We start from the raw sequence: 24,273 nt of genomic DNA, 5'->3' as shown, positions 1-24,273 counted from the left end.
ATTAGGAGAAGCACTTCTTATGAGTTAGTTCATTATACAAGAGCTTCACAGCAAAAGCATATTTTACAATAGCAGAATGCTATTAGGGTCTCTGATTTAAATGGGCCTTCCTCCCATGATGGCTACTTCCTGAGTTCCTGTTAACCCCTTTCATTCTCCATGCTACTGCCAAGTACATTCCAAGTCCACCTAACGTGCACCTCCCCTCATTTATATGGTTGGGAAGACTTAAAACCATTTCTCAACATTTATAAAAAGCCTCAACCTTAGGGAAATAGTTACTTTCAAATCTATATCAATTTTTTTCCTCAAAATATTATTATACACAGGCTAGGGAAATGGATCCCTAGTTAAAGGCACTTGCTGGCCTGGGTTCAATTCTCCAGTATCCATCTAAAGCCAGATGCTCAAAGAGGTATATGAATTTAAAGTTCATTTCCAGTGGCAAGCAGTCCTATTCGCCAGTACCCACCTAAATTCAGATACTCAAGGTGGCACAGGCATCTGGTGTTTGCAGTGGCTAGAGGCTCTGGTGTGCTCATTCTCTCCCTCTCTCTGATGAATAAATTAATTAATAAACAAATAAAATTTTATATATATATATATATATATATATATATATATATATATATATATCACACACACACACACACACACACACACACACACATTTTTTCCCCCTCTGAAAGATACTCCAGATGCATATGCCTCTTTGTGCATATGGCTTTACATGAGTACTCAGGAATTAAGCCAGGCCAGCAGATTTTGCAAGAAAGTACCTCTAACCCCTGATCCATCTCAGCCCAAATTGTAGGTGTTTTATTTTGTTGTTGTTTTGTTTTTCTGTTTTGTTTGAGGCAGCATCTAACTCTAGTCCAGGCTCACCAGAAACTCACACTGTAGCCCAGCCTGGTCTTGAACTCATAGACATGCTCCTACCACAGTCTTCCCAGTGCTGGAATTAAAGGTGTAAGCCACTGCACCTGGACTTGCATTTTTATTTAACTTGTTTAATATATGTGTGTGTGTATGTATGTACTTATGCATATATATATGTATATATATATACACATATATATATATATATGTATGTATGTATTTATGTATAAAATTTATGTATTTTTAAGAAGAAAGAGAGAAAAAAAGACAGTGAGAGATCAGTATGGGCATGCCAGGTCTCTTGTTACTGCACTCTAACTCCAGATACATGGGCCACTTTTTGTATCTGGCTTTACCCCAGTACTGAAGAATTGAACTCAGCCAACAAGCTTTACCAGTGTCTTTAACTTCATATATATTTGAGACAGAGGGAAAGAGGCAGAGAATGAGAGAGAGTATGAGTATGACAGCGCCTCTTGCCATAGCAAACACACTCCAGATGCATGTGCCAGTTTGTACATTTGGATTTACATGGATTCTGGGGAATTGGACCCAGGCCATCAAGCTTTAAAAGCAAAGCCGGGCGTGGTGGCGCATGCCTTTAATCCTAGCACTCGGGAGGCAGAGGTAGGAGGATTGCCATGAGTTCAAGGCCACCCTGAGACTACAGAGTTAATTCCAGGTCAGCCTGGACCAGAGTGAGACCCTACCTCGAAAAACCAAAAAAAAAAAAAAAAAAAAAAAAAAGCTTTAAAAGCAAGCACCTTTAACTGTTGAGCCATCTCTTCAGCCGTTAACTTCTTTTTACATAAACATCTCATATGACCAGATAGACTGTAAGTATTTTCATATGATTAGATGTATTCTAAATTTGCTTTTGATATTCTGCCTAACCTATGACTAGTATATCTATGGTATTAAGTATACACTTACAATAACATTACTTTTATTCATAGGAACATGGCTCCTCAGTCACTAAGTAATTCCACTTCATACTATATATATTTGTGGTAAATTTCACAGATAGGATATTTGCTTTCCTAAAAGGTATGGATATACATACATGTGAACTTATATACATATATACTTATATGTATAAGTACATGCACTTGTGTTTTTTCATATGCACATAGGAGAAAGGTATGTGTACCTCTATCTACACACAGAGAACATTAAAACAGATTTTAAAAATTTATGCCAGAATAGTGCCTAGACAACTAATAAAATGCCATTATAATTTCTTGTGTTGGCTAACTGAAAGTACCCATCTCCACTCACAGCTGCATTGCTAATTAAATTGAATGGGATCAATTTTTGCTGAACATTAATGGTATAATTGCATTGCTGTAAGTAATTAAAACCTTATCCTATTTATCCTGACAGATGGTTTGGTCTAACATTTCAACTGTAAGGGATAAAATTCATAAAAGTAGATTCTGGATAATAGGATTAGTTGCTCACATTTTGATTGCCTGAGAAATAATTCCATAGACTTTTATCCCACTGAACTTTGCTATGAGAAGTAGTTAGTACATTAAAATGCCTCAACCACTAAGACCCTAAGCATCATTATTTCTGTACATGAATTGACTTTACCTATTGTAGGGCTTCACTTATTGTGATGGCTCAAAACTTAATAGGCCATAAAAGTAAATGTGAATTTTAGAACTTAATCAGATGAGGTGATATTACTTAGAGAAACAGAATTTTATTTCATATCAGCTTGACTTAACTGATGACACAACTTGATAATTTATGATTGTATCATTGCATACAATATAATCAGTTTTAGTATGACATTTTATACGTATTTTCTTTTATACATCTTTTCTTCCTCTCACTGATTTTTACCAACCCTCTGTTTACCTCTTGTTGATCTGCTTTCTCTTCCCAATAACCCCTCTTGGCAATTATGTCACATGTATTTATTACCGTCCTCCCCTTCCTTCCCTTAATATTTCTTTTCCTCTCTTATGGGTCTTTTCTGACTTGTATGTTCTGTACACACACACACACACACACACACACACACACACACAACTTGAAATTTAGGTTACGCCTTCAAAAGTAATTATGCAATAATTGTTTTTCTGAGGCTGGTTTATTTCAATGCAAATAATAATTTACAGTTCCATCAGTATTTCCTATAAATGTCATGGTTTCACTTTTGTTATGGCCAAATCAATTTCCATTTTATATATGTGTCATATTTTCCTCACCCATTCATCACCTAGAGGACATCTAGGCTGGTTTCATTCCTTATGAATTAGAATTAGTGCTGCAATAAACATTGATGTACAAGTATCTCTGAAGTAGGACTTAGATTCTTTTTGGTAAATTGTCAAGGGTACTAGAGCTGGGTTATATAGTAATTTTTTTCACTAGAAGAGAAGGTTTAATAATTGATAAAAATGTACAAAAATATTCAAATCAGAAATGTTTTAGAATGCACCATGAAGTCAATACTGCTTAGTGAGTAGGGAAGGTAAAAGACCTTATCAGTGGGAAAAAACAAAAGCGCAAGAGAAAAACTTGTTTTGTTGTTGTTGTTGTTGTTGTTTTAATCAAGACAGCTGTATAAAGAAAATGTTTAAGTCAACATTGATTTTTTTTTTTTTTTTTAGACAAGGGTAGTTGAACTATCACTCAGTTCGGTGGCACATTCTTTAACAAGTCCTTAAGGCAATATATTAAAACTCATTTACAATTTGATTTGAATGTTAACTTTTTGAAACATCGCCTCAAAATAGATGCTTAAAATAATGCCCTCACAATAGCCTTTTAAAAATTGTGTTCAGATGTTCTATAAAAAACAATGGTGTCTATTACAGCAGTGCTTATTAGCACCACTATATTTAAGGGTTGACTGGATTTCCATGAAAAACACCTGTCATTTTAAGAGCTCATCATCAAAGATCTTACTGGCTTTAAGCAGTTCGGTAGTGCACAAAAAATCAGCTTTATTGGTTGCTGCTGCTTTTTTTGTAGTATATTATCAAATAATGGTAATTTTATCTTTCAGTGTTTTGCTGAAGCTTTTTGAGGATTTCCATCTCCATGGTATAATTTCATATGATCATCTGCCTGAGCATTTGAAAATATAAAAACCACATAGGCATCATCCAGGGCTTAGATAAACTCATATTTTCTTCTCAAAATATTTTCAAAAATAAACTTAATAATACCTGCATACTGCCTCATAGAGATGAATGTGATCTACTTGGAATTAGATATAAAATAATTTAAGGTTTGCTGGTTTTGTTTGTTATCACCTTGGCAAATAATCACATGTAACCAGTAGGGATTTCAATCATGGAGAACTCTGTACATCTAATAATATTTTCAAGGCACAATGTTCAGATTGTCACTGCTATAGTAAAGCATCTCAATTATGTCTAGGAACAGTTATTCAATCACACTTTTTCAGCATCTGGGAACTCTCTAAGCAGCTATCTATTGTTGTTATTATAAGGAACTATTAAATCATCTTTAGGCACAAACAATATGAATGCATATGTTCTGTCTCTGCTAAGTACCTTTCATGACCTAATAGTCTTTCTTTCATGAGTAGATTACTGATTGAACTGTGTCCACATACTTAATTACCATGCCCACAAATATTATGTTTCCAAATATATTGATATGTAGAAATACCAATCTATATATTAGTGTTTTCTTTTATTGCAAATGTTTGTAGCGTATCTATTCCTAATGAAAAACAGTAAAACTCATTTTGATGCCTTTGTTTGAAGGTCCTTTTTTTTTTTTCTTTTTCTTAAGGTAAGATCTTGCTGTAGCCCAGGCTGACCTGGAATGCACTATGTAGTCTCTAGAGTGCCCTCGAACTCACAGCAACCTCCTACCTCTACCTCCTGAGTGCTGGGTTTAAAGGTGTGGCCACTACCACTAAGCCTGGCTATGTTTGAAAGCTATGTTTTTACCAGATAGCGCTATAATCCTCCAAGCATAATTTGTAAATCATGTAGAGTTAATTTCATGAAATATTATCTACATGCTTTTTGTCACCTTACTGCTTGTCATGAAAACAAAAACAAGGGAGGGGCTGAGAAAATCAAGTGCTGCCCCTGAGGGTCGCGCCAGACTGCGATAGATGTTGGATAGATGAGCGTTTTCCTTTGGACCTCGGAGTGCACCTAGTGTAACTAACGCCGGGTGTTTTCCATGGAGTGAAATGCAGATTTATGACCTGGCGGGGCGTTCAACCTGTAGCGCGTCTTGCTCGGGGGGAGGACAGTACTGCGCAGGGGCGTCGGGTGTGCCCTAGCAGCCAGCTGAGGGCTGCATGCGCACTGCAGGCGGCGCGGCCCTGCTCGGAGCTGGCGGGCGCGACGCGTGTGGTCTGGAGGTTTCTGGGGCCAACCCAGGTGAGGTGGAGCCGCTATGGTCGTGAGTTTAGGGATCCGTTGAAGACAAAGGACATTGCCACAAGCCTGCGGTGGAGCCCAGGAGCTCAGGAAAATTCAACTCATCAAACCGCGCCAGCGACAAAAACGTGCTCTGTGATTACAGACCCAGTGATCAGTAAATTCACCAACATGATGATAGAAGGAAACAGAGTATTGACCAGATCCCTCATGGCTCAGACCCTGGAAGCTGTGAAAAGGAAGTAGTTTGAGAAGTACCAAGCTGCTTCTGCAGAGAAACAAGCAAACCCTACACCATCTTCCACCAGGTACTGAAAAACTATGAGCATGGGATTGGGCTGGTACCCATCCTCAAAAATGGCTATTTCTACCAGATCCCTGTGCCCTTATCTGACCGACATCGCTGCTTCCTAACCATTAAGTGGATGATCAAGGAGTGCGTAAAGGATAAGCCTCCGCGGACACTGATGCCAGAGAAGCTGCCACAGGAGCTGCTGGAGGCTTTTGCAAAAAAGGGTCCTGTGATCAAGAGGAAGCATGATATGCAGAAGATGGCTGAGGCCAACCATGCCCTGGCCCACTACCGCTGGTGATAGCAGGAGAGGAGAAGTTCTAAAGAGCATGAGTGCTTTGTCCTGGTACACCACTTGAGCTGCTGCCCCACTGAGAAACCCATGAAAGTTAAGGAGGACTTTAATTCTCCTTTCTTCTGGACTAGACCTGGTTTCCCTGCACCACATCCTTGCAAACGGGGAGCATATCTTCTTGGAGATTTCTACCAAGAAATTCAGTCTTCTCGTTCCTCAGCCTGGGATAGTTTTGGATGCTAGGAAAAGAAGCAGTATTAGTTTCCAAAAAAAGAATTTATTAGAAAATCCTTAACCTGTTGAATCATACTCATTAAGTTGGTTATGGGAAGCACGCTTCTCTCCATAGTGCTTCTTGTGCAAAATGTATAAAACAAAACAAAACAAACAAGAAAGCATTTGCATAACAGTATGTTAAAATCTGGGCTACTGATTTTAGAATTATTTCCTTTATTAGAAATTACTTATAATTATATGCCAACCTAAATTTCTCAATATAAATGACTAACATTTTATCATTTCCATAATTTCCTTTTGAACTCTATGCAAAGCCACAGCATTAATAGATTATAAGAGGCATAATATTTGCTCATTACTGACCTCTTTCACTAATACACTCAACAAATCTTTACCAAACACAAGTCAGTTCAGTAGGAACAAATCAGGAGCAAAAATTACTTCCTCTTACCTTCTAAGGGAGAAGAAAGGTTTTATATGTAAGCAAGCAATGAGTTATGCTACAAATTTAGAATTAACTTTATGAGATTTCTTGGTGTAATCATATGAACCCAGTTGTCTTGAAGACATCTAATATCTTTCCCTCTCATTTAGCTTTGTTAGATAAAACAGAATACTAAACTGAATTAGATTTCAGGTACATGAGTAAATTTCTAACAAAAGTCTGAATAAATTATTATTGTGTATCTGAAATTCAAATTTCAGTGGCTTCTTGTTTATTATTTGCTAAGTCAGGTGAATTCCATTTACCTAGTATATTTTAGCAATGTTCTTTGAAGTATTTACTAAATTATTACTATGAGTAAGAAGTGTAAGAAACAAAGAACCAGAAAGCACAAGTTTTGAGTGCAGTAGCTGAGTCTAGATGAGAATTTCATTGAAACACCACTTGTGATAAGGTCTGAGAAACATACAGCATTTTGACATATTATTGCCCCTGACACAGCAACCACCCAACTTAAACTGGAAAATTCTGGAAGAGTTTTATTAGTTTAGGTATTTGTTTGAATAAGTAAGACAAATTAAATATCAGCTACTGGTAACATTTAACTATAAGAAGAAGTTCATCTATCCATGAAAATAGAAGACAAGATGGTTTCTATCATAAAGAGGCTGCTGCACATCTGTTAGGTAACTTCACATGATGAACACAGCTGTGATGAATACTGATTTCTTAAATAGCCAATGTGAAAGGATTTCTTGAGTGAACCAAAGATATATGTTTCCCCCTTTTTTTCCATTGTACCTACAGAATCTTTTTTTTTTCCTTTTTTTGTTAAGTAGAAATGTATGGATACATCATGTATTGATACCATCATTTCTGTCCTCTCTGCCCCCACCCCACAGAGGGCCCTTCTTAGTGAGACTATACCTTTCATTAACAGCAAAGGTTGATATTACTACAGCCTAAGAATTTTAAAATCACTTTCTTTGACTTAATTTAACTGTTCAACAGCTCAGTGAAGAAGCAAAGAAAGACTGTATTATTGCTGACATTTTTTTTTTTTTTTGCTAAATTAATAAAGCAGAGAAAGCCTAAGGTTTGGACTTTTATTCCAAAAATAATAATGTACTTTGGGGCTCCTACTTTAACTAAAATTCTGTAGCATCATTTGATTTGGACTTATGAAATATCATGGCAGCCCACTTTCCCCCTTTTTAAAATCATATCTTAAAGTCCAACCCATATGAGCCACCTGAATTCGGGGATATTAGAGAATAGGGATAATGTATCAATATTTCTTTTCTTGAGTTTGGTTCTAGCTACCAAACATAGTAGGTGGCACTCATCAAAATAATTGGACTTTTATTATATTCATCTATCAATCTCAAAACTGTTTATTTGGAACGATTTAAGAACAGGAAGAAAGAGCATGCAATCTCACTAATTTAATTCTTTACTGGGGCAGGATTATTACATTTTGCCATCTTCATTGCATTTTTATTTCCCTTCTGGATTCTTTTCTAATACATTTTATGATTTCACTGTAGAATTGAGATTTAAAGATGGTATCAGAGTACTACCTGTAAAAACCAATTTACAGTGGACTGATAAATTATTTTAATATTTTATTTTCAATGTAAAGTACTTTTGATGAAATTGAATTCCCTAAGTTTAGAGAGTTAAATTTTAGAGATATTATCTAATATGCTTACTATTCATAAAGCATAGTATAATTTAATCAGTCATGAATGCTAGACATTTAAATGAGTGAACAGTACATAAATTATCAACATGTTATTTCTAATTGATTTAAATGCCAAAATAATTTTAGTTTTTTTTCCTGTAATATTAACGATATTTCTATCACTTTAAATTATTTATAATGCATAAAATTATAGGAACTATTTAGTTTTGGTATAGAATTTAGCATTATATATTATAGAAATAATTCATTAGTTATAATGCTGCATACTACACTATGTTTTAAATGGCTGTCTTACCAATTTTACATTTTAGTTGAGATTGTTCTTCTTGTGCCTTCACATGGGCCTCTTATTTTCTCTTTCTTTTCTTCTTGCTTGTTCTCCTTCTTCTATTGTTAATCCCCATAATACAATATTATAAAACATGAGTGGCCGACTCTATTGAGTATCAACATTTTGAATTAGTTAAATTTGTTACTTCACTATCAGTTTTAAGGTAAGATGCTCCTATAAAAGTATAAAAATAGAGGTTGAATAGGTCTCCACATTGAGAGAAGGCAAATATATGTTTATGCCAACCTTTCCATATTTACAATCACTAATCTCATAATACTGAAGTAGGACAGACTCATTTTTTTATCCTATTTACAATATTAGTTATACACATTGACAGTCAGAAGGGATGTATAAAATGTTATAAGATCCTCTGAAAATATTTAAAGCAAACCAACAAGCATTGAAAGGAACTGAAAAAACAAACAGGATGTGGTCCTAAATTATAAAACATACATTCAATGTTGCATGAAAGGCATCTCTGGCTTGAAAAAGAAATGCAAACATGGGAATATATCAGAAGTTCTGGTGAGAATAATTATGCAGTTGGAATAAATGGCTTAGTATGAAGGGGATACATGTAATATTGCCTAGAGAAAAATATATGACATATCTTTAATTTCACTGAGAATACTTCATGAAGTAACATGTTACACCCATAAGGAAAATAAACACTGTAGGAATTTGGAAATAGGTCATAGATGTAAGAAACACTAGTATTTCTTTTCAATAGCTTGTTCAAAATTAAGAAAAATAATAGAAGTTTTTGGTTAATTTAGAATTGAGCTGAAAGTACAGATGTTTTCTTGGCCTGTTTCTCACATGTATCTCCCTATTATTAATATCTCCTTGAAAAATGTTTAACACCTTATGGATAACAATACTTATAAATTATTTACTTTTGCATTTTAGTTATGCCATATCTATAATTTTCTTTGAGAGGTACAAAGAAAATGTATAAATGTGATATTAAATAATTACAAGTATTAATTCTCTAAGTATGCATAGAATGGATAAAACTGTGAAGTAAGTTAGATTTTGAGTTCAAATTCACATGGTAAAGGACAACAAGAGGTGAATGTATGGAAACTTTTGAAAAAAAATTAAGAAAACATGTAAGTACATATAAAATTGAGTCATGGACAGCAATGATGTCTATCTTTTAACAAAATTTTAAATGCATACAATTTATGTGGAAAATGGCCTGGAGTGTACTCAGTAAATTTAATATGTGATGCAAGTATTTATCCAAAAATATGAGTCAAGAACTCAGGGGGATGTTTGAACATCCTTGTTCCCTGAAGCATTATTGTCAATAACAAAGAGATGGAATCACTTCAATGTCAAATGACAGATGAGTGTTCCAGATAATTTCTGTCCCCCTTGTTTCTTATTTTAACTATAATATTCAACTTTCACCCTGAAATATCTTCTAGACCTTAAATTCTTAGCTCAATTAATTTACTAGTCTTCATAAAACATAATCCAATGTTATGGCATATACTTCTGTGGGAAAAGCTCTGCTATGGTTATTATCACAGAGCAATTGCCTATACATAGCCAGTACACTGAGAATATGTTTGTGATGTTAACAAGTTCTTCTCAACATGTGTCTTCATTTTGGAAGCCCAAGTTTTCCTTTATAAGTTTGAGGGATGAGCAGAAGGAAACCTTTCTTTTTGGTTCATTTATATGTGTGCATATTTGTGTGAACAAAATGTATGTGTTAATATGTGTCTGTGTGCAAATATGTACATTTGTCTGGAGTAATGACACCTTGCTCTTCTGGTGCTTCCCATAGTCTTGGAGATATGGTCTCTCACAGGCCTGGGGCTCACTACCTAGCTGGCAAGTGAGCCCAGGCATCTGATTGTCTCTCTCTCCCTCATTGAGGGTTACAGGTGGATGCCATCATGAACAGTTTATTTAACATTACATATCAAGGATTAAAGGCACTCAAGTACTTTATGGACTAAGATATCTCCCAGCCTCATATATTTCTTCATTAGAAAGGGCAAGGAAATAAATCATAACCTAGCAAGCTCAAAATGAATCACTCATTTTCAGATCTCTAGCTAAGGTTTTGCTTCTCTCAAAACAGTGATGGTTTTCTGCCCAAATGTATGGACACACACTTAATTTTCTCAAGGGGATGCTATGAAGCATTGTATTGTATCTTGTATATTTAGTAGTCTAGCTTGAATATCAACTGAGAACCTGTTTAAAGCATGTTGAAGAAAGATGATAAACTTTAAACTTTGTATTTATTCCCCCTCTGTGTGAGCCACTTGAAATTGTCCTCTCTTTAACATGATACTACCTTATGTAACCAGGCATGGAGACATAAACCTGGTATACTTCCAGCACTAACGAGGGCAGAGGAGAAAGAATTGTCAGAGGTTCAGTGCTAATGTGCTTTACATATGGGGTTCTGAACCATGTCTGGGCACATAGTAAGACCCTGGCATAGGGGGAAAAAAAGAAAAAAAATATTTGTATTACTATCTAAACAAATGCTCAGAGCATTGTTGCAGAAAATTTATACATAAAAATAGGATACATTTGAAACTTATTATAGAATACAAATATGCCAATGTTTAAAATTTTCTGTACCTACATATCAACACAGCACCATATCAATATAAATGCATTTGCAAACATGACACTATGTAAAGTAACACTCAGAATATGAAGCCATAACAAAATTTCTACTAGATCCAAATGTCCAAGAATACTATTAGCAATATAGTTATTTTAAAAATTCACATATATTATTCATTTAATCCCCAGAGTCTGATGGAAGTTGAAATATCTTGACTTTGATGCTAAGATTTCTAAGTTTTTGTTTTTCATTTTTTTCTTTCCTACTTATATCTACCTCTAGTCTTTGATAATTCCTTAAACATGCATGTTTGTCAGGACACAGTCATTTTTGTTTGATTCATTGGATGCAAATTCTATGACATCATCCAAAAATATGGTCTCATGAAGTACTTAAGAGTTAATTATTATAACTTTATCTTCACCAATGGCATCCTTGCTAGCCCTCAACTCAATATCACCAAAATTCCTAATGTATCTCTTAGTATATTCCATATGTACACTAGTGTGTCTAGAAGTACATCGTCCTCATCAAGTAGATTGTTCCTTTTATATTCATGTCATCATAAATTAATCAAAGAAACAAGTGTTTAACCTGAAGTCTTTGGAAAATTCCAGGAAACGCATGTAATAATATGAATCTATTTTATTTATGGGAATTAATTACATATAAGGGGAAGCATATGACATCAAAAAATTCTTGGGGCTGGAGAGATGGCTTAGCGGTTAAGCGCTTGCCTGTGAAGCCTAAGGACCCCAGTTCGAGGCTCGGTTCCCCAGGTCCCACGTTAGCCAGATGCACAAGGGGGAGCACGCATCTGGAGTTCGTTTGCAGAGGCTGGAAACCCTGGTGCGCCCATTCTCTCCCTCTCCCTCTATCTGTCTTTCTCTCTGTGTCTGTCGCTCTCAAATAAATAAATTAATTAATTAAAAAAAAATTCTTAATAATTGCCCTACAAAAATAAGCCAGAATGTAGCTATGCTATTCTGTCTCATGTTATTAACAAACATTATATCAGTTATCATCACATGTATATTGTAGTTTCTCCTTGTCCATAGTTTTATTTTCTATGGCATAATTTATCATAGTCAATGATGATTAACCGCTGCATTAAGAAGTTAACACAGAGCCAGGTATGGCAGCATATGCCTTTAGTCCCAGCATTCAGTAGGCAGAGGTAGGAGGATCACTGTGGGTTTAAGGACACTCTGAAAGTCCACAGTGAATTCCAGGTCACCCTGAGCTAGAGTGAGACCCTACCTTGAACCCTCCCCCCAAAAAAGACAAAGTTAACATGGGGGCTGGACAGATGGCTTATCACTTAAGCCTCTCACCTGCGAAGCCTAAGGAAGCTGGTTCAATTCACCAGTACCCACATATGCCAGATTCACAAGGTGGCACATGTGTCTATAGTTGTTTCTGCAGTGGGTAGAGGCCCTGGCACACCCATTCTTTATCTCTCATAAATAATAAATGGAGGAAATGTTTAAAAATATTAATGGGCTGGAGAGAAGGCTCAGTTGTTAAGGCATTTATCTACAAAAACTAATGACATGGGTTTGATACCTAGTATCCATGTAAAGCCAGTTGTGCAAAGTGAGACTTGTACCTGGAGTTATTTTGCAGTGGCTAGAGGCCTTGATGTGTCTATACACTAAAATATGTTTTCAAATAATGAACGTGGGTGTAGAATTTTATGGTACCATTGCCATTTGGGTCCAGTTTTATGTACCCCACCCCCACCCTTACCCTTACGTCCTATCCCACCCACCCTATTGTCTAGTCCTCCAGATACTTAATAGAAATGTCAACATCTCAGGTAGATTCAGGTTAATCTTCTCCTGGTTCCTCTCTCTCTCTCTCTCTCTCTCTCTCTCTCTCTCTCTCTCTCTCTCTCTTTTATAATACCTATCTTTTTCTTCCTTCTTTTCTTTGGCACTGGCCTGTAACTCCCAGTGCCAGCATATGGTTAGCATCCACAATGAGCTTTTGATCATGGAGGCCTACATGGTTTCCCAAAAGAAGACAGATTTCTGTCAGAGACTTAGTGGTAAGACTCTACTGTGGAAGACACCATATGCCATTGTTATGGAACATGGAGTGACCTGGCTGGAAGAGAGTAGGTCTCCAGACAGCTTGTCTAGTGTCAGAAGGTGCTACATGAGCAACTCGGGGAAAATGACCAACATTGTCTAACCAACTCGTGGTCTAAGCTACTCAGCAGCAGACAACCTGACATGATGCTCACACAAGTGCAATAGTGGCACACAGCCATGGTGGGAAAAAAAAATGCTCTTCATTTGGCTAACTGATCTGCTCAGTGGAACAGAACCCATAACTGGAGCTGGAGAACAAGTTGGAATGATATCCAAAAAGGAGCCCATTCTCCATTATCAAGCACCCATCAGTCGTGGGCTACAAAAGGGCCTACACCTATTAAATTCTCTCCAAAATAACAATTGTTTTCCCATTTATCTGGCTCTAACTTCACTCTCCATTGGAAAATTTGCTTCTCTTTTTCAGATGGATGCATATTCCAAGGAAAGAACCAGCCCATCACACCTCAGAAAGGCCCCTGCTGAAACGAAGAGTAACTAGAGAAATTAGCAAGAGTTCTGCTTTCTTGGTGAGTCTGGTACCAGCATAAGGGTGAAGGAGATAGACATAGAGAACAATCAACTCCTACCAAACCAGATATCCAGGGACACAGAGTCTCCCATGACCTCATCGCTGAAGCAAACCTAAAATGAACACAAAATCGCTCAGAGAAATTTGCAGACGAGGGGACAGAAAGAATGTTATAACCACATGAGGGGTCATTATGCACAAAGATTGCCTCTTACCCATAATTGATGGCAAATTCCACAATGTTTGACCCATGTTCCCCAATGAGTAGGGTCCTGGCAGGGAGGAGCCTAACAATGGTACAAACATGACTGTACACACTGTGTACATAACAACAACAACAACAAAAAGAGAGAAACAGCTCAAGAGGCAATACCATCAGAATTACATCAGATTCACAATGGAATCACTAAAAACCAGACAGGCCTGGAATGGAAGACTTCAAACACTAAAACACTGTGGCTTCCGACCCAATCTACTTTCTCCAGAAAAAGTGTCCCTAATAATGGATGGTGAAAGGACAACTTTCTAGGAAAATATCAACTTTATTATTATTTTAAAGAGATTTTGCCTCTTAGCCATAACTAATGGCTAGCCCCACAATACACGACCCATATTCCCCAATGAGGAGGGGGCAGGACAGGGTGGAGGCTAATGCTGGCATCAACATAAATGTACACACTGTGTACATAACTAAGAAAAAAAGAAAAAAAATAGGAAATTTCAACATTTCCAAAGAATGCATGTGGGAACACTTTGTAACATGTTGTGTGGTCCAGAAATCATAAAAGAACCTCTTATTGGTTAAAATTAAAAAATATATATATTGAATGATGAAAATTCATTGTAAATACAATTTTAAAAATACCTTATAAGTTGGAGAAAAATAATTATCATATATGTGATAAATGAAGAGTCAATGCTTTGATTAAAAACAAAACAAAGTTAAATAAAGCATTTGTAAGACCAAAAAAAAAAAGAATGAACATGGTATGTCCTGGGCCCGGTAGGTCCCACTGTACCTGGTATGGGGCTGCTGAGACACTGTCGCCCTGCTGTGGAAGCACTCCTTGCACTGCCTTCCTGATAGAAGTATCCTTGGGTCCACAGCTCCCAGAAACCCTGCACCAGAGGCGTGGAGTGAGTAGGCCAGATCACTGATCCCTGGGGCTTCTACCAGTTTCTTGATTCTGGTCCCAGTAGGTTCCCCTGCAGCACGCTTGGGGCTGCGTGGACCCTGCAAGCTTGCTGCAGAAGTAGGATCCTGTTCTGACATCCTGATTGAAGTGCCACTGGCTCCCCATTCCCAGATACCCTGTGCCTGGCTTGGGAAGGCCTGGTCCCTGTTTGGGAGCTGTGGAAGCAGGCCTTTTGGTCTGGTATCCTGACAGGCTCTGGGATACAGACATCACAATTTCTCTGAGTCAATGGGTATACTGGCCATGGTAGGGATAGGCATCTTGCTTGTGGCTCTCCAGCTTCCTGGCACCTGCATCTGCAACCTGTGATTCCCTTGTGCAGAAGAGTGTGTGCAACTAGAGTGAGTAGCCCAGAGCTCCCAGTTCCCCAAGTCCCTTTGATATACTTGAAATCCCCACAATCTGTGCATCTGTGGTTATAACCTCATCATATACCAGTATACCAATCCAATTCACTTTTAAAGCACAATACCCTCTGAAGATCCTACAAGGACAAAAACTTGCTTCCTCCTCAGTAGAATAAAGTGCCTCCACAAGATGGGTAGACCACAATGCAAAAGAAAAAACAAACCAATAAACAAACAATTAAAATCACCAAAAGATAGAAAACTGAGAGATCTCCACCAAGGATGCCTAGACTCACAGTGGAAGCCTCCAATAAAATCATAGATAAATCAACACAAATTCAATCCCAAAGTGAAAACACAGCAACCGATGAGACCCTGGTCCAAAGAATTGCTGAACTAGAAGCAAGTTATTAAAAAAAAAAAAACAAGCATATCTATGAAATTGAACAGAATCACCTCTTAGAGGGTTCAGCTTTTGTCAATAGCCTTAACTTGATTAAAGAAAATGTTAGAACTCTCAGAAGAGATATGAATGAATTAAAGATTAGTCAATAAATAGAAGATCTCAAAACTGATTGATTAAGCTTAACCAAGACTTGAGCAAATGCAAGAATGAATTCCAGGATGCATCAAGAAAATCAGAACTTGAACTGAAATTATACCTCAGAAAAGAGATGGACACCGTGCAAAATAACACAACAGAAAACCAAAATCAAATAAAAGTTATAAAAATCTCTTTAGAACCCCAACACTAACAGAGTCATTCATGTGGAAGATAGAAACTCTTACCTGAAAGACAAGATAGAAGAAATTGACTGGGAGGCAAGAAACTTTGCTTAAAAAAATGGGTTTGAGGAATGGCTTAGCAGTTAAGGCATTTGCCTGCAAAGCCAAAGGACCTAGGTGGGTGTCCTCAGAACCCATGTTAGCCAGATGCACAGGGGGTTCATTTGCAGTGGCCAGGGCCCTAGTGTGCCCATATGCCCCCTCTATCTTTCTCTGTCAAATAAATATATAAAAATAAAATATTAAAAAATATCATTTGAACATAATATAAGGGAAATGTGGGATGCCCTAAAACACCCAAACATCCAAATCATGAGTATACCATATGTGGTGGTTTGATTCAGGTGTCCCCCATAAACTTAGGTGTTGTGAATGCTAGGTTCCCAGCTGATGGATATTTGGGAATTAATGCCTCCTGGAGGGAGTGTATTGTTGGGGGTGGGCTTATGGGCTCTATAGCCAGTTTCCCCTTGCCAGTGTTTGGCATACCCTCCTGTTGCTGTAGTCCACCTTATGTTGGCCAGGGAGTGATGTCCACCCTCTGCTCATGCCATCGTTTTCCCCTGCCATCGTGGAGCTTCCCCTTGAGCCTGTAAGCCAAAATAAATCTCTTTTTCCCAGAAGCTGCTCTTGGTTGGGTGATTTCTACCAGCAATGCGAACCGGACTGCAACAGTAAAGTGGTACCAGGAGTGGGGTTGCTGCTAGACACCTGACTGTGTGGCTTTGGCCTTTTGAAGCTGATTTTCAAGAGGAATGTGGAAGGAGTTGAAACCTTGGCCTAAGAGATGCTTTGCAGTGCTGTAAGTACAGCTTGATGATCTATCCTGGTCAGAGCTGAAAGACCTGAAGGCAGTAAGAACTATGGACTGTGAAGTTTGGCTTATGAAGGCTAGAAAGAGCTGTGCTTGGACTGGGCTAGCAATTTGTGTGAGAAGCTTGCTCTTGTGCCCATGTCCTGAGAAGTTGTGCAGGGTTGCTTTGCATAGAAATGAACTGGTGTGAGCAGAGGGATATGGCACAGAAAGAAAAATCTTTGAGTGAACTGTTGCCTGTTCAGCTGCAACTGAGAGATTACAACCTTTGAGACTGGGCTAGCTGACCTGTGCTGGGGCAACAGAAAGAGTGTCGACTCTTTTGAAGGAGCCTGAGTGCTCAAGGAGTGCCCTGTTCTTCAAAGTCTGCTTTATTCCCCCCTGGATTAACAAATTGGCACCCTGCCTGGTATCATGGAGTATAAGAAATGCTGGAAAGAGGGTCATTGAGTTTGCAACACGGTCTTGTGTTTTGGAAATGGCCATGGGCAGTGTGAAGCAGGTTTGCTGGTTGCCTGCATAGAGACTCCATGGGGCCATGAGGATGAACCCGTGGCTTGCAGTGGAGACCCAGTGGAGATGCCGGGACCATGAGATGGCTGCCGAGGTGCTGCCGGCCCCAATGAAGTTTGCTAGGACTGTGAGTAGCCTAGCTGGAGGGTTGGAATTGGAATGCCAGAGACTTGTTGCTGGTTAGAATCATCGGACTTGAAGATTTGTCACTGGCTAGAGTTGCTGCACTTGAAGCTACAGAGTTTGATGTTTGCCCTGGTTGTTTTAAATCTTGTATTGGTTGAATTTTTTTTTGCTATGCTCAATGCCATCTTTTGCAGTGTGAATATTTATTCTGTGCCATTATGGGTTTTTTGAGTTTATTTTTTGGTATTATGGCTCAGTTAAAAGATCTTGAACTAAGGGGATGTATGAACATCATTGGAATTGATAAAAACTATGGGGACTTTTAAAGTCAGACTGAATGCATTGTATTTTACATCATGTATGGATATCAGTTCATGGCGGCCAGGGGTGGAATGTAGTGGTTTGATTCAGGTGTCCCCCATAAACTTAGGTGTTGTGAATGCTAGGTTCCCAGCTGATGGATATTTGGGAATTAATGCCTCCTGGAGGGAGTGTATTGTTGGGGGTGGGCTTATGGGCTCTATAGCCAGTTTCCCCTTGCCAGTGTTTGGCATGCCCTCCTGTTGCTGTAGTCCACCTTATGTTGGCCAGGGAGTGATGTCCACCCTCTGCTCATGCCATTGTTTTCCCCTGCCATCATGGAGCTTCCCCTCGAGCCTGTAAGCCAAAATAAATCTCTTTTTCCCAGAAGCTGCTCTTGGTTGGCTGATTTCTACCAGCAACGCGAACCAGACTGAAACACCATATTCAATAAAATTTTGAAGAAAATTTTCCTGATGTCTCAAAAGAGAGGCCCATTCAGATACAAAAAGCCCACAGAAAACCTAACAGACAAGACCAAAGAAGAAACTCTCCAAGGCACAACATAGTTAAAACTCTTAACAATGAAAAGAAAGAGAGAGTGCTAAAAGCAGCAAGAGAAAAACAACTCACTACATACAAAGGCATTCCCATCAAAATTAGCTCAGATTTATCAATAGAAACCCAGAAAGCCAGAAGGACCTGGAATGGAACACTTCAAAAATCTGAAAACCTATGGCTTCCAACCCAAACTACTCTACCCAGCAAAAGTATCCCTCATAATATGTGGAGAAAAGAAAACTTTCCATGAAAAAAGTCAACTCTATAATTACATTAATATAAATCCAAACCTACAGAGAATACTTCAAGGAATGCTCAGCACAGAAGAATCAAACAACCATCTCAATAGCCAACAAGAAGATTACAATAACCAAAGAAAGACCAGGCTCAATACAGTACAAATGTCAAGGAAGCAACAAACCCCATAAAGCCCCTCCTCATGGTAAGTATTAATTCAAACCTCACAGTAATAACCTTAAATATTCATGGTCTTGTCTCACCCATATAAAGACACAAGTTACCAGAGTAGATAAAAAGAAAAGGATCCTTCTATCTGCTGCTTCAAGAAACCCACCTCACCACTAAAGATAGATACCTCCTCAGGGTGAAAGGATGGAAAGTGATATTTCAAGCCAAGGGAAATAAAAAACAAGCAGGTGTTTTTATATTAATATCTGTTAAAATTGACTTCAAACCAAAAGTAATCAAAAAGGACAAAGAAGGCCATTTCTTACTTAAGGGAATGATCCAACATGAGAACATCACAATCTTAAATCTATATGTACCAAACACAATTGCACTACAGTTTTGAAAACAAAACCTACATGACAACAAAACAGAAATAAACACCAACACCATTATAGTGGGGAACTTCAGTACTCAACTACCATCAACACACAGATCATCCAAGTAGAAAATCAACAGGGAAATACTAGAGCTCTACAACACCATAGGTCAACTAGATGTAATGGGCATCCGCAGAACATACCACCCCAACTCTACAGAAAACACATTCTTCTCAGCAGCCTATGGAACCTTCTCCAAAATAGACCATATATTAGAGCATAAAGCATGCCTCCAAAAATTAAGGAAAATTGAAGAAACTTCTTGCATTATATCAGATCACAATGCTTTAAATCTAGAAATGAACAAGTGACCCATCAAGAACTCCACCAGCTAGTGGAGATTAAACAACACACTTTTAAACAGTAAATGGGTTGTAGAAGAAATCACAAAAGAAACTGTAAAATTCCTAGAATTGAGTGATAATGAAAACACACCTATCAAAACTTTTGGAACATAAAAAAGAGGATAACTCATAGCAATAAATGCCTTTACAACAAACACATAAAGATCCCAAATTAATAACCAAACTTTCCACCTAAGTGCACTGGAAAAAAAGAAGACTACAACCAAAGAGCTTCAGATGAAAGAAATAATTAAGATTAGAGTAGAAATTAATGAATTGGAAACTAAGAAAACAATTAAAAGGTTGATGACATGAAGAATGGGTTCTTTGAAAAAAATAATCAAGATTAATAACCCCCTGCCCAATTTGATCAGCTAAAAAAAGAGAGAAGTCTCAAATTAACAAAATCAGAAATGAAAAAGAAGAGTTCACAATAGATATCAATGATATTGGAAGAATAAGTAGGGCACACTTCAAAAATCTCTACTCCATAAAATTGGAGAATATGGAAGAAATGGATGAATTGCTAGACACATCCACCTACCAAAATTAAGCTCCAAGCAGATTAATCTCATAAACAAACCGATTTTATCCACAGAGATTTAAAAGGTAATCAGAATCTTCCCCCAAAAGAAAAGTCCAGGACCAGATGGCGTCTCAGCCAAATTCTACCAAAAATTCATTGAAGAATTGAAACCAAATTTTCCCAAATGTTTTACATAACTGGGGGCCAGGAAATTCTCTCCAACTCCTTTTATGAAGCTAGCATCATCCAAATACCAAAACCATAGATGCAACAAGAAAACAAAACAATAGATCTATAATCCTGATGAATTTAGATGCAAAGATTCTGAACAAAATCCCCACAAACCAACTTCAACAACACATCAAAAGCATTACCCACCTTGGTCAAGGAGGCTTCATTCCAGGGATACAGGAATGCTTCAACATATTGAAATTGGGCAGTGTAATATACCACATAAATCAATTTAAGCATAGAAATAACACAATCATCTCAAATGATGTAAAAAATGCCCTTTACAAAACACAGCACCACTTCATGATCAAAATGCTAGAAAGGATAGGTATGGAGGGTTTGTCTCAACACAATAAAGACTATATATAAAGCATCCAAAGCCCAAATAATACTTAATGGGGAAAGACTCAATGAGTTCCCACTCAGATAGGGAATAAGACAGGGGTGCCCACTATCACTTCTTCTCTTCAACATAATACTAGAAGTACTAGCCCAAGAATTAAGATAGGAGAAAGAAATACAAGGGATTCAAATTGGAAAAGAAGAAGTCAAGTTAGCCCTATTTGCAGATGACATGATCCTATACATAGTGACTCTAAAGTCTCCATCTCAAAACATCTAAAAGTGATTGATTCCTTCAGTATAATGGCAGGACACAAAATCAACACAGAAAAGTCAGTAGTCTTTGTATATGCAAAGGACAAATATACAGATCAGTGAGGCTGTCCCATTTTCAATAGCAAGAAAAAATTAAATACCTTGAAATACCACTAAACAAGGATGTGAAAGACCTATATAATGAAAAGACACCCAGGGGGAGGGAGGGAACTCAAGATAGAAATTGATGAGGACTTCTGAAGATGAAAAGACCTCCCATATTCCTAGATAGGTAGAATTAATATTGTGAAAATGGCAGTTCTACCAAAATCAATATACAGATTTAATAAAATTCCAATAAATATCCCAGCATAATTATTCACAGAGATTGAAAAACTTATCTCAAAACTTGTGATTCAAACATATTCTCAGAGGAAAAAAAAATTACACTTCAGGAGGTATCACTATACCCATTCTAAAGCTATATTACAAATTCATAGTAACAAAAACAGCATGGCACTGGCATAAGAACAGAATCATAGACCAATGGAACAGAACTGAAGGCTCAGACCTTAGGTCATATAACTACAGCTACTTGATCTTTGACAAAGGAGCAAATAATGTAGACTGGAGAAAAGACAGCATCTTCAACAAATGGTGTTGAGCAAAGGGGATGACTATATGTTGAAAAATTGGCGAGGATGTGGGGGAAAGGAATCCTCATCCACTGCTTGTGAGAATGTAAGATTGAACACCCACTGTGGAAATCAATTTGGAGATTACTGAAAAGGATGAACATATAGCTACCAATAGACCAACTTATTTCGTTACTGGGCATTTATGCTAAATGCTCCATACATCAATACAGAGACATTTGCTGAACTAAGTTTATAGCTGTTCAATTTATTATAGAACTAGAATCATCACTGATGAATGGATAACATAGTTGTGGTACATTTACACAATGAACTTTACTCAGCAGTAAGAAAAAAATGATACAATAAAATTTGTAGAAGAAATGGACAGACTTGGAACAGATCATACTCACTGAACTCACACAATCACAGAAATCAAACACCACGTGGAGTCACTAATCTTCAGTTTCTAACCTTGACCTGCTCCAGTTGCTGTCATACCTGATAGGTAAGTCAAAGCCCAGACAATAGGGATGGAATGGTTTGGGGGCATAGGATGGGAAGTGGGGGTGGGAAACAAGCAAAAAATTAAATCGAAAATGAGCTCATACCACAGAAACATTTATGCTTGGAGACAACCTAAAAAGATATAACCCTCAAATGAGTAATAAAGGAGCACCTGAAAAGTAGGGCTCTGGTGAGGGTGGGATGAAGCTTAAGCTTAAAAGAATTTTAATTTCTGTATATGCCCTGTAACTCCCAGTACTAGAGATTGGTTGCTACCCACATTGAGCTGTTGGTAAGAGAGAACTATGATGTCCCCAAATCAAGACAGATTTCTGTCAAAGCACTTGATTACCTGCTTGAGGCAAAAGCTAAAACCCTATTGCTGAAGACACCATATGCTGCTGACACAGAGCACAGAGGGACCTTGCTAAAATTCAGAAGAAAGCCAGGCCCCAGGCAGCCTGTCTAATGCTGGAAAACACTATGTATGCTGTCAGGGGAAAATGGACAACAGGCTAAGGAACCAGAGGTCTAAGGTACTCACAAGAAAACACCATAACACCATGTAAATGCCAGTGCAATAGTGGCACACAGCCTCAGTTGGTAACCAATAGCTTTCTGATTGCCTAAGAGATCTACTCAAGATAAAGGAACCCAAATCTGGAAATGAGAACCAGATCAGAATCCTATGGAGACAAGGTTATGTTTTCCAGTGTCAAGCTCTAACTAATCTTTTGCTAAAAGGGGGGTTACATACATTAAATTGTCCCTAAATTAATAATGCTTATACCATTTAATCTATATTGACTTCACTTTCCATTGGAGAATCTGTTCTTCCTTTTTAGAAGGTAGCCAGACCAGGGAACCCTTTACTCTTCAGGCAAGTCATAGCTATATCTACAGACACTGGGCAGACAAGTAAGAGCTTCTATTCTGGTCTTGATAATCAGTAGCAGAGTGTAAGAGACAGAACCCAAGGATACTCAACACCTACCAAAGTAGAGATCTGGAAGCTCCTAAGAGCTAATCACTGAAGTACATTTAAAACTAACTCACCATGACTCAGGGAATTTTGTGGAATAGGGGTTCAAGAGATCATAAGACCCACAGATTGAGACATCATGACTAGAGGCATTCCCTGCCCCCCACCACCAAAAAATAACTGACTATTGCTCCCATAATGCATGAACTACAATCCCATGTGGAAAACCTGCAATCTTACTGAAAAGCATCTCCAATGGCATGGGGCCATGAAAAAGGGAAAAGTGGGTACCAACACATAATTTATCCATATGAAACAGCTTGTTAGTAATAATAAACATAATAAAATATTATCTCAAAATTTAGCATGGAAAAGGCTAGAACTAAAAATCAAAGTTTTAATTTGTGGATTGTTCTGAGTAGTACTATAAAAATCTCATGCTGGGGCTGGAGAAATGGCTTAGTGGTTAAGCACTTGCCTGTGAAGCCTAAGGACCCCAGTTTGAGGCTCGATTCCCCAGGACAGAGGTTAGCCAGATGCACAGGGGGAGAACATGTGTCTGGAGTTCATTTGCAGTGGCTGGAAGCCCTGGGGTGCCCATTCTCTCTCTTCTCTATCTGCCTCTTTCTCTATGTCTTTCTCTGTCACTCTCAAATAAATAAATAAAAATGAACAATTTTTTTTTAAATCTCATGCTGCTCTGCTGTTTCACCCAGAATATGTATCAACCCCTGTCTAAAATACCCATGATGTATATAATAGTTTCTCAATCATCACATAGTAGCCATTATATTTATCATAGTGACTGTCATGACACTGTGGTGTTTTCCTTTAAATAACCTGCCTCTACTTAACAATGACTCAAAAGTAAAGGAGGCTCATTTTGCTGGCAACTGGAAAAGATAAAAAGATGGTATGAAGTGCTAATTTTAATTGAGATGAAATATCTTTATACAGAAAGATAATACATTGAACTTCCTATGATATATGCTGAAATAATTTTATTGGGGAGGGTTAAAAGGAAAGGAGAAGGTAATAGAAGAATGAATTTGATTATATACATAAAAGAATGTTATGCTGAAACCATTACTCCTCCCCTGTCTTATGCAAAGTTTCTATCAAGATTAATATCCCACAGTACTGTGACATGCTTCATGCATGATT

At 37.6% G+C, this 24,273-nt stretch overlaps 1 pseudogene; it reads left to right on the top strand.

Moving 5' to 3' along the window:
* The first annotated feature begins 5,081 nt into the window (after positions 1-5,081).
* Positions 5,082-5,857, top strand: LOC101614975 (annotated as a pseudogene).
* Positions 5,858-24,273: the final 18,416 nt, after the last annotated feature.

The sequence above is a fragment of the Jaculus jaculus genome, chromosome 7 (assembly GCF_020740685.1).
Source record: "Jaculus jaculus isolate mJacJac1 chromosome 7, mJacJac1.mat.Y.cur, whole genome shotgun sequence".
Taxonomy (NCBI): Eukaryota; Metazoa; Chordata; class Mammalia; order Rodentia; family Dipodidae; genus Jaculus; species Jaculus jaculus.
The sequence above is the reverse complement of the archived record's forward strand: the minus strand, read 5'-3'. Positions and strand labels throughout refer to the sequence as shown.